The sequence below is a fragment of the Urocitellus parryii genome, chromosome 7, assembly GCF_045843805.1.
Source record: "Urocitellus parryii isolate mUroPar1 chromosome 7, mUroPar1.hap1, whole genome shotgun sequence".
Classification (NCBI taxonomy): Eukaryota; Metazoa; Chordata; class Mammalia; order Rodentia; family Sciuridae; genus Urocitellus; species Urocitellus parryii.
This window is the reverse complement of record NC_135537.1, coordinates 140396271-140410851: the sequence shown is the minus strand read 5'-3', so window position 1 is coordinate 140410851 and position 14581 is coordinate 140396271. Positions and strand designations below refer to the sequence as shown.

The following is a 14581-nucleotide window of genomic DNA, read 5'->3' as shown; positions in this document are numbered from 1 at the left end:
CCTCCAGGTTGCCTTTGAAACTTAAAGTACATAGTACAATTTTGAGAAAATGAAATACTTCAGTTCTACTCCAGTGAAGACTAAAATGAAAAACATTTTCTATAGAGATGAAAAGTAGATTAGGTATAATTAATTAAATTTATGCATTATAGAAAATAATGCTTTGTGTGAAGGTAGGGTTGCTTTATTCAGACATGTTTGAGGAATTTCACATAATATAATCAAACAAACAATAGTTTCATATTAAAAAGAGGCATTAGGAATATTAACCTTATCACAGTTTAAAAAAATAAAATACAGGTGCATTTTGAGCACCTATTTTCTATTATAAAGTAAACAGAATTTCCAGAGCAACAAAAAGTAAGCACACCCCACTCAGGCTCTGACACTTTGCACTAAGCCAGTGCCCCTCTTTGTGGATGCCTTTCTCAGATTTTTTATGCTCTAACACCTCCTCTCCCACAGGGGTCCCATCCTCACCCTGCTCAGGCTTTCACATCCAGCTTCAGGGTACCTCCCCATGTGAATGCCCTTCTCACCTCAGTTGAATTCCAGTATCCCTGTCTGGGCCACAGACACCTATCCTTTTTAGTTCTATCTAGTGGCTTTTGAATTAAATTGTTAGAGAAGGAGAAAGAAAGGTGTTTTTTTCTATTGCTTTAATTTCAAATACAAGTAAAAACAACCATGATTGTATAACAAATATTTTACTGAGCTTCAACGATGTGTAAAGCTCTATAACAGGTCCAGGGGAACTATATTGCCCTTTAAGAGCTTTTCTCCTCACTGAGGAATGCACAATTACCTGTACTATGACTCATGTTTTTCAGTCTCAAGTAGTTAAAAAAAACTACCTTAAATAGTTTAAACAATAAGGAAAAGCATAATGTTACATAATAAAAGGAAATTCAATGTCTGAACTCTATCAAGGATACAGTTTTTCTCATGTTTCTGCTTTGCCAGGTTAATATGGCTTCAAGATGATGGCCAGAGTCAAGATTGATTACATATATACCCAACAACAGCTGAGGAAAACAGATCTTCACATTTTTTAAAGTACAAGGAAAATTATCTGAGAAGTCTGCCCCCACCCCCAAGCATACTTTTTCATCTCACTGTCCTTAACTGGATCATGTTTCATACCCAAATCAAGCTATGACAATGGGACTATACTCCCTGGCTGACTGGGTCTAATCAGGAATCATGGGCTGGGACTGGTCTAATCTTCCTTGAGTTATGTAGCTACAGGGAAGAAATGGAGACCTATCTGAACAAAACAGAAGTTTCTATTAGGAATGGTAGAAGAACATGAATTTTCAATCACCTGTGTCTGCTACAGACAATTGTATCTGTAGTAGAGTTGTATACTCTACAAGTTTAATTTATATATAATGAAAATTTTTTGGTTTTGCCTGCCCCATCAATTCCTTTTCTGATGATGACAATTATACTCTTTATTTTCTTTCAGGGAACCATCCTTTTCTATTCTCCTGCTGGAACTACTGAAGCAAAGATATCTTGCCAGGCATGGTGACAATCTCAGCTACTGGGGAGACTGGAGCAGGAAGATCAAAAGTTCAAGGACAGATTTAGCAACTTAGACAGGATCACAACATTAAAAAAAAAAAAAAAAAAGGCAGAACTGGGAGACCTGGGTACAATGTAGCTCAGGAGTAAAACATCCCTGTGGTTCTCTCCCCAGTAACCCAAACACCCCCCCCCACACACACACACACGGTATCATTATATTAGGGTGAGTAAGCTGGTAAAAATAAATACAGAAAGGACTGTAAATAGCTGTATTCTTTGCTTCATAGGGAGGGTCCCCACAAAAATAAAACCAACATAGATAAAAAGAAAAGGTATATGGTGAAGAGAGATTCTCCTTATGAAATAATCTGATGCCCTAAATCCAATTATATCTTAAATTTAACTTCCAAAATAACCTTTATTTTATTTGGTCAGTTTCTATTAACCAAGAGTTCTGATAAACACATTATGTACCACAACTCCCCATTCTCCCAAGGAGAGAGAGGTAAGAAGAAAAATGTTTATTTCCATATTACAGGTATAGAAAGGTAAACCCCAAAGATTAAATGACAAATGACTAGAGTGTGCCCTGCCCATAAGAATATGTTGTTCCTCATTATAAACTATAATTATTATAATAATTATACAAATATTTGGCAAACTATTCCCTGAAATTCCATGAAAAAAATTTATATATTGCCTATAAGTCGAGGATTGGGATGGATGGAGGCAGGGGTAGAAGAGATGCTGTTTTATATGACATGAATAAATGGCAATGGCACTAATACTCTAATTCAGCTCAAACAGGATGTTCATGTTCGCAGAGCTTACTACTACTTATATTAAATATCAACTTTGCAGACTCTAAGCATATTCCTTGATGTAAGTTATCAATCAAGGGCTCTGTCCACTTTAAGGCTTCAATATTGATACATTATGTGGCTACAAATCAGGTTTTTGTTCAACCTGTCCTTGAACCCTTTCCTCCTTCTTGTCTAGTTTCTCTAATTTTGACTAGTAAGACCTGCTTTAGGAGATGCCACCATTATCCTGCCCACATAAGAGGAACTGTAATGGTCAAGTCTAAAGTGCTTACATACCTATCATTATAGACTTTGTCCTGCCAAATGATATGAAATAAGGCAATTATAATTTGGTCAGAGGTGACAGTTCAAAAAGTAGGTTTAGTTCCTGTATGTTAAGCCAGAAACATTACTGCTTGCTATAGCTTATTACTGAAGCAGAACAACTATGTATACTAAAATATATGTATACTAAAATATTGTCTCATCCTATGTTTAGATGTTTTACTAAAATATTTTTCACCTAAAATTTTAGAAAATTTTAATATAGAAAAATCTATTCTACACATAATTGGTCAGATGGACTATAATAACACAGCATCAAAATCTCAGTGGCTTAAAATAACAGTAGTTTCTCATTTATGTTACATATCCATCCTAGGGTGATGGAGAGTCAGCTCCATGTTGTCCTCTCTTTAGACTGGTTTCTATGGCAGGGAGAATTGAATCTAATGAATCATGCTTCAGTTCTTAAGACTTAAAGCCTCCCAATTAGCAATGACAAATATCATTTATATATCATTTGCCATTACATGACTATTTCCAATTTCCAAGGAAGTATAATACTACCAGTATGTAAGAGAAAGAGAACCAGAAATATTGGCAAACACAAATGGCTACCCACAAACACAAAAATATTGTTATTTAATATACTTTCAGTTAGAAACAATCTGACTTATGAAGAACAAAAAAGGTTTACGTTTCACACAGTTAAACTCAGGGAAAATTAAAAAATGCAATGATATTATTAAGACTCCTCCCCCCTATGCCCACCCCTTGCTTTTTTCTTATTCTCAGGCAGACTGTCTCCACCAACCATTCTAAGTATACATAATCAAAGCCCAGGGTGGGGTGGGGAGGGGATCAAGGGGCTGGAGTAGTGGCTCAGTGGTAGAGTGCTTGCCTGGCATGTGTGAGGCCCTGGGTTTGTTCCTTAGCACCACAAATAAATAAAATAAAAGATCCACTGACAACTAAAATATATTTTTAAAAAAAATCAATCCTTTTGCCGGGTGCAGGGGGGCGCATGCCTATAATCCCAGAGGCTGGAGAGGCTGAGGCAGGATTGTGAGTTCAAAGCCAGCCTCAGCAAAAGCGAGGTGCTAAGCAACTCAGTGAGACCCTGTCTCTAAATAAAATTCAAAATCGGACTGGGATGTGGCTTAGCGGTTGAGTGCCCCTGAGTTCAATCTCTGGTACAAAAAAAAAAAAAAAAAAAAAAGCAATCCTTTCTACTTCTAACATCTATATCTATATCAATATAACAGATTGATTTTTTTTTTTTTGGTTTGGATCATGCACCACCATGATATCTGGGGAAAAGTAGTACTTTGATTGACCAACTTGACATGAATTTATGGGGATATGACCATTTAATGATAGAAAAGCAAAGCCTAATGATTTTTTGTCCCACCAGAACCATATGGAGTAATGCAGACAGAGATCCCAAAAGGAAGAGATACATACCATACCAACAAAAAACTATCCATCCAAAGAACTCCATTTTTTTCATTTCTACATCATTTCTCAACACTGATGACATGTGTGAGACTAAATTCTATAAATATAAAATCACGTAGTATTGGCTTTCATGCTAAAAATTTAATTATTGTTGATATTAAGCTAGAATAGTTGTAAAAACACATACTAGGGAACACATATGGGTAAATCCTGGGCAAATTTTCCTAAGTTTTTCTACATAGATCATTTCTGAGTACAAATTCAAGCAATTTATAGGAAATTCCCCTTTATAGAATTAATGCAATGCATGATTTTTGAGATTCTATATGAATGATAACAAGACAACATGATTACTAGGCTTCTCACAGTAAGAGAAGTGACTTTCCAAAGTCACAGACAATATGTAGTAGTGCTAGCATTTGAATGTGGGTCTAATTCTTTCCTTGCAGAAGAAAGAAATGATAACAGGCATCAAACTATTCGCTTACAAGGGTAGTGATTTTTGGTTTTGTTAACAGATGCATCTTAAGCAACTAGAAAAGTACTTGGCACATATTAAGTGGCTCATTCAGAATTCCTTTTTCTTGGGCTAGGGTTGCAGTTCAGTGGTAGAGCGCTTGCCCAGCATGTGTGAGATGCTGGGTTTGATTCTCAGCACCACACATAAAGAAAGATCTATTTTTTTAAAAAAATAATTCCTTTTTCAATTATAGGTATAGTCAACAGAAACAAAATGAACTTGGTTTTCCCATTGTCATTTCTTCTAAAATTTGGAATTTATACAGGAATAAAATGTTAATTTTCTAGAAAGTTCCAAGTGACACACATTGTGACCTAACACAATCCTCAGCACAGCTTTTTAGAGCTGGGCAGGACAAACACTGAAACAAATGAAAGAAATAATATAGATTAAAAAATAATGAATGAATGACTACAGAAAATAAAAACCCAACATAGCTACAACATACTAATATGTACATGGTATGTATATTGGTCAGTTTTTTGTTGCTGTGACAACCTGAGAAAATCAACTTAAAGGAGGAAAGATTTATTTTGGCCCACAGGTTTCAATCCATTGTCAGCTGGCTCCAAGGTAGAAACATAGCAGAAGGGCATGGCAGAAGAAAGCTGCTCACCTTCATGACAGCAGGGAAGTAGAAAGAAAAAGAACAGGGTGTAGACAAGATATAATTTCCAAGGACAAACCCCACAAGGACCCACCCTACAAACTAGGTCCTATCTCCTATAATTTCTATTATCTCCCAATAATTCATTAAAATTATGAATTCAGCCAATATCTCCCAATATGTCCTTAAAATTTGAATCCAGTCAGGCATAGCAGCATACACCTGCAATTCCAGTGACTTGGGTGGCAGAGGCATTAGGATCTCAAGTTTGAGGCCAGCCTCAACAATTTAAGCAACTTAGTCAATTTCTTTCTCACTTAACACTCTCCTCACAGCCCAAACAATTTAGCCAATGCTTTGGGGTCTTGAGTGCTAAGTAACGGGAAAAAAATGATGTAGGTACAGCCATCATTCTGGACAAGAGAAAGAAAAAGATCAAAAAATAAAAAAGGCTGGATGTAGTTCAGTGGTTGAGTATCCCTGGGTTCAATACCTGGTACAAATAATAATAATAATAATAATAATAACAACAATAGTAATAATAATAATAATAATAACCCATCAATGGATTAATTCACTGATGAGATTAAAACTCTTCCTAAAAACCCCATCTCTGAACATTGCTGCATTGAGGACCAAGACTTCAACAAATGAGCTTTTTTTATTTAAATGTTTTTGGAAAATTTCTAAAAATTGAACATGAACACATTACCTTTGTTTTACTAATTTATTTATTTTAGGTGGTACTGAGGATTGAACCCAGTGCCTCATGTGTGCAAGGCAAGTGCTCTACCACTGAGCCACAACCCCAGCCCCAACACTCAAGTTTTTGTAGGACATTCTAGATCCAACGTATAACAATAAGGTTGGTGGAGATAGTCTTCTAAGAAGAAGAAGAAAGCAGAGGTCTGCATCAATATAAGCCTATACACTTCACGTTTTATTAGTACTTCATGTATTTACTTAATCATTTTAAAGAAGTCACATATGGTAGGATATTTGTTTAGCTTTCTATAACAGCTAGATAAAATTTTATTTTTAGTCAATTTTTTTCTCATCTAACACTCTCCCCACAGCCCAAACAATTTAGCCAATGCTTTGGGGTCTTGAGTGCTAAGTAACGGAAAATGCAATGATGTAGGTAGAGCCATCATTCTGGACAAGAGAAAGAAAAAGATCAAAGCTCACTTGTATTTTTAAAAATGGAATACTCATCATCTGCGAACTATATCACCACAAGAAGTCTTTAGTAAATTCAGTAAATGAACTTGACTACAATGAACTCTCACTGACTCCATAAGACACTAAATTTTTCCTTTTCATAGCACTTGGCAGTATCATTTTCTTTAAAATTCAGCCCTCTTATGTTCTTAAGCTACAGTGCAAAGTTAAACACAAAACAGACTCTCTGGGCAGAATCTGTGAACTTTTAGAATAGACTGTCACCCACTCAAAACTCCCCAGGACTTTTTCTTGAGTGTGCATTGTAATTATACATAATAGTGGGATTCATAATGACACATTTGTACATGCACATTAGCCAATACCTTTCCTTTCCCTCTCCTCCTAGACCCTCTCTGATCCCCTAATACCCTACTGATTTTCCTTCCTTCTATTATCATTATTATTTTAATTAGTACATTAAAATTATACATATAAGTAGGATTCATTGTCATGTATTCATACATGCAAATAACTCAGTTTGGTAGAATGCATTCCCTAGTACTTCTCCATCCCCTCCTCTCCTTTCTCTCAATCCCCTTTCTCTACTCTATTGACCTCTCTTCTATTGTTATAAGATCCCCTCCCCAGGACTCTTACAGAAAAAGGATATGCTTTTGTCCCTCTTCCTAGTTTCACAAAATGAACTTATGGCAAAAATGTATATTTTAGAGGACAGGTTAAAGATAACAAAAGTCAGGTAGTTAAAATCCTTGTAAGCAAGTGATGTAAATTCAAAAGAGGAAGAGAAAGCACATCTTCTGCGTACTAATTCCTTAGAAGATATTAAATCAGAAGATCCCAGTTTCCAGGCCTAGAATTATATCTTGCTGAATGAGGAAATCAATAGTATTTAAATCTCTTATGAAGCTAGAACAATCTATTTTGGAAAAGCAGTTTTGGTTAGACATTATTAACATTTCAAATACTGTCAACAATTAACCTTGATCAACCTGAAGCTTTGCTCAGCAATATAATTACACACATTAGATACCTAGTATTGTGGGAAACAAAGAGATAGACGTTTCCAAGCAACTAACTACATTCTAACAAATTTCCTGCAAGCAACAGCAACAGTTTCATTGGTATTTATTTAAAAAACAAAACAAAACAAAACAAAACAACAGCTTCAAAGCAAAACTACAGCTAGGGTTAAAGAAAGCAACTCTTCCTTAGCTTCCATTTCCATCTCCAAATGACATTTGTAGAATTAAACTTCGAGGCGCAATTCCTAAAGTCCAATAGTGGTGGCTAGACAAGTCCATATGTGACCAATGGATGGAATGCTATTCCATCCAGCCTCAAAGAGTAGGTAGTTTCCAGAGGACTATCTGAACCCTTCATAAGATTGTTGGACTGTAACAGTGATTAACATTTTTAAAGGCTTATACAATGTGTCAACAGGCATTATTTAATGAATTGTCACAATTACCCTAAAAGGCAGATATACTACTTATTATTTCCATTCTTTGGACAAAGAAATTTGGACTAAGAGAAAGTAATTTATCCAGGGTCACACATTCTTGGCCAGCACACCATACTCCCTTTCTGTCAACTTCCCTTTTATTAAGCAAACTAAACCAAATCACAGGAATATGAAGCCCCAAATATCAATGGCAGAAAGAAAGAAAGAAAGAGAAAGAGAGAGAGAGGGGAAGGAAGCTAGCCAGCCAGCCCATTCTCCATAGTAAAGCCAGTGAGACCTTTTTTTTTTTTTAAAAAAAAAAAAAAAAAGTCAACCTGGTCAAACCCCAACCAAGTGGCTTCTTATTGTCAAAGGAATAAAGATCAAGATACTTAATTTTGCTCTTTGGAGTCTGCACTTACATGGCCTTTGCTGACTTAACCAGCACCATTTTGAGTTATTTTGGCCCTTACTTTCTGTGTTCTAGTCTCATTGGTCTTCCTTCTGTTCCTTGAATGCAGTTTACTGACCTTTAAGTTTTATCTTCCCCACTCTCCTCACCTGACTTTTCCCTGATTGATTCTGATTCATCATTCAGCGTATTACTCAAAATATTAGTTCCCCAAGGAAGCTTTCTCTTGACCACTAACCCTTACATTTCTCCTCCTCCAAAGTGAGTTAGGTCCCTGCTAGCAGTATTCTCATAGTATTGTATGCTTTTGACTTTGCAGAATTTATCATATTTTTAAAATTTACTACAAAATTAGCTGTTTAATGCCATCTTTCTCCATTAGTTCTTAAGTTTAAAAGGGCAGAACCATGTTTGTCATGCAACATTATATCCCTAGCAACTAGTACAGTGTCTAGCACATAGGAAGTACCCTGTACACATTTATTAAAAGAAAAAATGAGTTAAAGCTAACCATATACACAAGATGTGTATATGTGTATGTATATGTGTATATGTGTATGCCTAAGACATAAGCATCTGGTAAGAAAATGTGAATACAGTCAATGAAGGAAGTGCACAGGCTAGTTCTGCTCTGCTTTTGGTATTATGCCTGATGCAAATGCTCCAGTTTAATTAGTTCAAGGTACAGCTATAGAACCAGACCAGTGGAAAACACAAAAGAGAAAGGAAATTAAACAGTAGTACTTAATGAGAGATGGAGACTAATCATTTGTCCTGAACATAACTTTGCATGATAGAATTTAAAATATTACTAAAAAGCAATATCACACTTGATTGATGTTACAGTGGATTTTAATCGATAATTTCTTGTTCTATGGAGTTCACAACAGGAAGGACCATAAATTCTGAAAGCCAGAGTTGCTTAAAATAGTCCTGGCTGTTCTGTAGCTTACCCTTAAGGCATCTAAAAATGGCCCAGGTGTGAGTCTGCTATTGTTAAATAAATTTCTTGAGAAGGAAAAAAAGCAGGTGTATATGTATTAAAAAAATTGGAAAGAAATTGCCTCTGGGGATTACTAAACATTTCCACAGACAAACTATGATAACCAGTTCCCAGACTTCACAGTAACCTATAGATTCAAGCTCATGTGGTGGAGAAAAAGGTAGAGAAATAAGTGTGACAAAAGCCTCTTCTCTCCAGAATTAACTTAGGGCAAATACAGTATTTTCTGTTCTCCCATCCTTAAAACTGTAAGAGATTCTAAGTTATACCTAAGGCCCCAGAGAATCCTAGATTACTTTATTATTAAAAATCTACAGTGAATTTTTAAAAAACTGACTCTAAAATATAAAAATCAAACTATCCAAAGGCCCGTCATATTCTCACTACCTGAAACTGTTTTTATTTAAGGCCTCTTGTTTATTATAGAAACTACCTTTTACCATGTGTTGAAAATCTTTTCCCAATTTGTTGGTTTTTTCTTTTCACTTTGTCTATATAATTTTTTTTGGTGGTGGGGGGGTAACCAGGGATTGAACCCAGGGGCACTTTACCAACTGAATCATATAACCAGCGCCTTTTAAAATATATATATATATTTCATTCAGAAACAGGGTCTCACTGAGTTGCTTTGAGCCTCACTAACTTGCTGAGGCTGGCTTTGAAGTTGGGATCCTCCTGCCTCAGCCTCCTAAGCCACTGGGATTATAGGCATGTACCACTGAGCCTGGATACAATCTTTTATTAATGTAGAATTTTTTGACTTCAGATACTTCAATTTATCAATACTTTCTTTTGTGTTTTCTGGGTTTTGTGTCACATTTTTAAAAGTTATCTATTCAAAGACAATTTACAATTTTTCTCCTCTGTGTTCCTCCTTACAGTGTCAATTTTTTTTACATTAAACTGATTCATCTGTAATTTATTTTGTGAAGTAGAGATGCAACTTTACTTTTCCCATGTATTTGCCTTTTTCACTTAATGTTTCATATACAATTTCTCATGAAACTATAGCTTTTTATAGTTTTAAAGTTACAATTTTAATGGCTTCATTGAGTTAATATTACCATATTTACTTGACCATTTCCTCCCCCTGTTACTAAACATATTCAGGGAAACTTTGGCATATATACACAATGGAACATTATTCAGCATTAAAAGAGAATAAAATCATGGCATTTCCTGGTAAATGGATGAAGTTGGAGAATATAATGCTAAGTGAAGCAAGCCAATCCCAAAAAACCAAAGGCTGAATGTTTTCTTTGATATGAGGATGCTGACTCATAATGGCAACAGTCGGGGAGCATGGGAGGAATAGAGGAACTTTAGATAGGGCAAAGGGGAAGGAGGGGAAAGGAGGGGTAACGGGGTAGGAATGATGGTGGAATGAGTGAGACATCATTACCCTAAGTACATGTATAAAGACATGAATGGTGTGAAAATACTTTGTGTACAATCAGTGACTTGAAAAATTGTGCTTATGTGTGTAATATGACATGAATTACATTCTGCCATCATGTATAACAAATTAGAATAAATAATTTAATAATAAAAAAACAAAAAAAAAATTTAAAAATTAGATTTCTGGAGGCTAGGGTTGTGGCTCAGTGGTAAAGCCCTCGCCTTGCACATGCAAGGCACTGGGTTCGATCCTCAGCACCACATAAAAATAAATAAATAAAATAAAGGTATTCTGTCCAACTACAATTAAGAAAAAAATTTTTTTTAAAAATTAGATTTCTGGATTAAAGGATTTGAACATTATTATAACTTTAAACTGTAAGATTTCCAGGATCAAACTAATTTACAATCTTCACCAATAAAATTATTAGGTAATATGCTTATATAAATATGATACATGAATCCTCTCCAGTTTATTCTAGGCATTATTCAAGTCTAGAGAACTGGGCTCATAATCCAGAGTCAGAAAACCTGTATTACATGTCCACAGAATCTGACCAGCCTAAGAATTACTGTTATTTCCTGGAGGAAAAAGAATATGTGAATAGATTTTTTTTTTTTTTATGGAACAAAGGGTAGTTCAGAGGTACTCTTCTGGAAAACCCTAAAAAAGTAATAGCCTAACGAAGTCTTGCAATGGAGTCGAAAGAAGAACATAGCAATTAAATTCAAGATTATATTTCACTGTTTCTTTCCCAAGGGTAGAATTTCCCTTTGTCCCCACATTCTTTCCAAGTACCTGGATGTTCTAGCCATCACCTAACATAACACCTTGTGGTTAGTTTCTTCCATGAACAGTCTTCTGCTGGGCTCCTGGTTCAGGCCCTGCATGTTAAGTTCAAGTAAGGCCAGGAAATGAGATGTTGATCCAAAGTGGAACTCCAGCTCCTAGCCCATGTATGACAGGAGGGCACTTTCCCATGCAAATGTACCTAGCCCAGTACCTAGCAGATTTTCTGCTAAGTCTATCATTTGCTGAAATTCATATCCTGTTTGTAGTCTTTTTTGCTGCCTCCAAAGATTCTCTTTAAAAGAACATTTCAAGAGACAGGTTCTTTTGAAAGAATTATCTTATTATTATGATTATTATTTATAAACGTTATGATGCCCTTTTGAAAATCTGGTAGTTTCATGGTATGAATACTGAGAGGCTCTGAAAGAAGAATCACAGTCTGGGGTGCATTCCAATCATGTGTCTGAGCATAGTGAGCATAGCCTTGAGAATCACACTTGAACTTCATCACTTACTAGAAGTGTGACCCTAAGCAAATCCCTTATTATTCTGAACTAAAGCATTATCTTGTTAGAGAGGTCCTCTTGACCATACTTTATCTAAATGGCTATTCTGTTTTTTTTAATACCTTTTTTATGTGAGAGAGAGAGAGAGAGAGAGAGAGAATTTTTTAATATTTTTTTTTTTTTTTTTAGTTTTCGGCGGACACAACATCTTTCTTTGTATGTGGTGCTGAGGATTGAACCTGGGCGGCAAGCATGCCAGGCGAGCGCGCTACCGCTTGAGCCACATCCCCAGCCCTATCTAAATGGCTATTCTGTCTTGTTATTCTTTGTAACTGTTTCCTTACTTATATTTCTCCTAATACTATCAAATTTTATAATTGAATATTTATTTATTATCTGTCTTCCCCAATGGACTACAAATTCCACAAAGGGAAGGTTTGCTTTATTCACCACTGGATATGCCTACACTGGTGCCTACCACAGAGGAGACTCAAATAATTATGGAATTATAGGGATAAATAATACTACTGACATCAGAAATGCAATGTGAGATGATACATGTTAAAAACACTTGGTTCAGGGCCTAGTGTATGGTTGGTACTCAACATATGTTAGCCATTATTTTAGTTATATATAGTTCTCAGCAAGTAGTGGCCTTTTTAATTCAACTTAAGAATTACTACTATTTCTATACCACCAAAGCAAACTTTGAGAAAATATACAAAGGCATTGGGAGTGACTTGGAAGACTAAGAATTTATTAAACTCACTGGGCATGGTGGTGCATGCCTGTAATCCCAGCAAGTTGGGAGGCTGAGGCAAGAGGATAGCAAGTTCAGCAACTCAATGAAGCTCTAAGCAACTTGGAGAGATCCTGTCTCAAAATGAAAGGGCTGGCGATGTGGTTCAGTGGTTAAGTGCCCTTGTTCAATCACTAGTACAAAAAAAAAAAAAGAATTTATTAAACTTAAACTCTATTACAGCATTTGTCTTAATAAGAGTCATCCCCTGTTCTCTCCACAGTCAGCAATTCCTGCTTAATAGCCCTGAAATAACAGCTCCAATGGAAGCACTGAGAAAATGGTAGGTAGGTCTTTGATGAGAGAGATCTGAGAGAACAAACCAGGGATAAGAAAGATTATGCTTGACAGTGACAGTGGAAGCACCCTAGAAATTCACAGGAAAAAGAGCTGGGGATGTGGATGTAGAGAACTGGGCTCATAATCCAGAGGAAGAATGGAGAATTAATCTGTGAAACACCTCACTGATATATCCAATTTCCAGTCACATACACCATCTTACATCCCAAAACATAAAATTTGATTTATTAACCTATCTCCTCCTCTCTACACTTTACCAACAGACTTTACAATATTCTAAATTCAGTTTTCAGATGCTTCCAAATCTATAATCTTATAATTCCTCCCTAGTAAATTTCTAAGAATCATGATTCTCAATTCCGGCTGCACAACTACCTATAGACCTTTAAAGAACAAAAATGCTGAGCCTCATCCAAGACCTACTAAATGAGAGACCTCCTAAAGTAATACTTCAGTTTATGCATTTTTCAAAAAAGCTTTAAGCCAGAGTTGAAAACCACTATTAAATTTGTCCCTGACCTATAAGCACCAGAATAATAATATTCCATTCAAGGAAAAGCAATCCACCTTAAGGTTAAGAGCTCAAAGTGGAAGTGTCCTGTAAAATCAGCTCTCAATATCAGCAGGGTCACATACCTTAGGCAAGCCTGCTTCCTCACATTTAAACAGGGACTACCATAAGTATTTATCCTAAAGATTCAATACAAAATTGTATAAAAACTATTGAACACAATTTCTGTCACATAGTAAGTACTCAATAAGTTGTCTTGCTTGCTCCACCCCTTCTAAAGGCTAAATTTTCCTCCAAGATATTATCTTTAAAATTCTGTAAATTTTATTAATGATAAAAACCCACAAGTCCCACCAAATCCTGTTTCCTTTGCTTTCTCAAGCTAAAAGAAGCAGTACGTATGCCTCAGCTGGTCTTGTCTCAGATTATGGAAGCAAAATAACTTAGTTGGAGCTTTGATTTGGGCAACAGTGCAAATTAGACCAAATGCCTGGTTTTTGCCTACAATTGTTTCTCTGCACATTCTGAATTATCTAATGCCAGAAGTCTCAAAAATATGACTCTGGTTTGTGAGAAATTAGATACAAATCCAGCACAGGAAAGCATGACATGCCTGAAGCATCATTATTTGATTCCAATTTGCAAATCATTGTGCTAGGAGCTATGGGGAATATAAAAATGAATGAGAACTATTTGGCCTTTCAATAAATTGCCATTTTATGAATTTAAAAAAATATATTTTAGAAGTTACCATGTGTTAGTCATGACATAAGCCAAAATTGGGATGTTGATGAAAAGGAAAGCTGGTCAGGATGCTCACTTTTCTCTTTCCCTCCAGACCTGAAGTATGAATTTAAATGCACCCCCAGACAATAGCAACACTGCCTCAGTTGACACAAGGGAATCTTAAAACTGTCCCAGCTCTCTACTCAATTCAGATAATGTGCGAGGCTCCCTAGTGCTTAACATAAATTATCTCATTTATGATGTCTAACAACGAATCCATAGACCAGTATTAGTATCCCCATTTTAC

General features: G+C 35.8%; 1 protein-coding gene and 1 long non-coding RNA gene across 6 annotated transcripts in view; one reads left to right on the top strand and one right to left on the bottom strand.

The window, feature by feature from the left end:
• LOC113182825 (uncharacterized) overlaps positions 1-1629 on the top strand; it is a 122724-nt gene extending 121095 nt beyond the window's left edge. The window contains exon 7 of the long non-coding RNA XR_013343973.1: positions 1469-1629. This is a non-coding gene — a long non-coding RNA (uncharacterized LOC113182825). The remainder of the gene's footprint in view (positions 1-1468) is intronic.
• The window catches only part of Ssh2 (slingshot protein phosphatase 2), a 254003-nt gene that overhangs the window by 160827 nt on the left and 78595 nt on the right, over positions 1-14581 (bottom strand). The gene's annotated exons all lie outside the window — the stretch shown is intronic.